Source organism: Cornus florida, unplaced genomic scaffold (assembly GCF_030987335.1).
Source record: "Cornus florida cultivar Cherokee Brave unplaced genomic scaffold, ASM3098733v1 CherokeeBrave_3.0.0_Hap2_Chr02, whole genome shotgun sequence".
NCBI lineage: Eukaryota > Viridiplantae > Streptophyta > Magnoliopsida > Cornales > Cornaceae > Cornus > Cornus florida.
Window position 1 is genome coordinate 107,117,797 of NW_026775572.1, and position 1,831 is coordinate 107,119,627.

General features: G+C 39.2%; 1 non-coding gene across 1 annotated transcript; it reads left to right on the forward strand.

Annotated features, from left to right (window-relative positions):
* Positions 1-1,187: 1,187 nt before the first annotated feature.
* On the forward strand, positions 1,188-1,294 carry LOC132297791 (small nucleolar RNA R71). The gene has a single exon (XR_009479410.1). It is a non-coding gene; the product is annotated as a small nucleolar RNA R71 (small nucleolar RNA).
* Positions 1,295-1,831: the final 537 nt, after the last annotated feature.

A 1,831-nucleotide genomic window follows, 5' to 3' on the forward strand; every position in this document is an offset into this window, starting at 1 on the left:
ATGGAGCTCTTGGCTCAAAAACCTTTTAAGACATTTTCTTTGAAATCTCTTTAACACAAGAAGTTTTGAAATCATGTTGCAAATTTTTCTTTTCAAAATCACTTTTTAAGATATTCTCATTTGAAAGATCATGCATATGCAATGAAGGAGGAATATGATGTGAAACGGGATAGGTGTCAACTTGTGGTTGCACCGGTTCACTCTCTTCATTGGACATACTCACTTGGTTGTCCACAATCTTCCCACTTCTCAAGGTAGTCACCACATTGACATGTTCTATTGTGTGACCTTCCGATGAGGAATGAGTCTCCACAACACATTGTTGCTTTTATGGGGCATTCAAAGGCATTTTCCCTTTCTCTCTAGCATTTAAAGTACTAGCTATTTGCCATACTTGGGTTTCTAGCTTAGCAATGGATTGATAATGAGAATAAAATAATATAGTGTTCGCCTCTAGAGTGCCTAGAGCGGTCCAAACTTTCTCTTCAAAAGCGGGATTCCTAGCATTTCCTTGAGAATATGATGGTTGATTAGGAAAATGAGAATTAGTAAATTGATTTCCTTATGATTGAAATGGTCTATATCCTTGGGAACCTTGGCTTTGCATTGGAGGTGGAACATATTTCCCTTGGAAACCACCTTGGGGAGGGTTTGAGCCTTTCCCTTGGTTTCTCTAAGAGAAATTCGGGTGATTCCTCCAACTAGGATTATAATAATTGCCATAAGGATTATTCCCTTGATTAACAAAAGCTGCATTGACTTGTTGATGATGCTTATTTTCCATATGTCCATGGGGATAATTGGAAGTAGAATGTAAAACACTTTAACAAGTCATATATGTCTCATTGGATGCATGATGGGAATGGTTAGGGACGGAAGATACTTGATTTGCCGAGTTTTGGTTGATCAAGAATTGATCAAACCTTTGAGATAAGGATTTTATCTCGGTGGCTATTTCATTGGAATGGTCGACTTGATGTAAGCCAACACTCTTCCTTCCACTTGAATTCCTACTATTCTTGGAAGATAATGTTTGATACAAAGAATTTTCACTCATGCTCTCATAAAGACGCCACATGTCATCCTCATGCCTATCAATGTAAGAGCCACCCATGGAAGCATCAACCATGCCCTTGTAATTGTCCGATAAGCTCTCAAACAAATATTGAACTAATTGCCATTTGGGCATGTCATGATGTGGACACTTCCTAAGCAATTCATTGAATCTTTCCCATGCCTCATGGAACGTTTCCCCATCCCCGTGTGAAAACTCTCAAATTCAGGTTCTCATGGCATTGGTTTTAGAAACCGGATAATACTTTTTCAAGAACTCTTGTTGCATTTCTGCTCAAGAAGTTATTGAAAAAGGCCTAAGATTGTTAAACCAATATTTTGCCTTGTCTTGAAGGGTAAATGGAAAAATTTTAAGCCTTAAGATCTCTTCCGGCATGTCCGTGTATCTCATGGTGGAACATGCTTTAAGAAACTCATCCAAATGCTTGTAAGGTTCTTCACTTGGAAGTCCATGATAGTTAGGAAGCATTTGAATGGTTTGTGGTTTGATCTCATAGTGGTGTGCTCTAAATGGTGGCAATTGAATATATGTGGGTGCATTGTATTCATTAGGCACATAGTGATCTCTTAAAACAAGGGGAGGATTAGCAATTGGAGGTGAAACATGGGCACCTTGATTGCCTTGAATGATGGGAGGTGGTGGAGCATAGATTGGCCTTGGCATTCCGAATGGAACTTGGCCTTGTTGTTGTGGTGGGTGAATGAATGGCCTCAGTATACCTAATGGTACTTGCATGTTATCATGATGCACATTGGG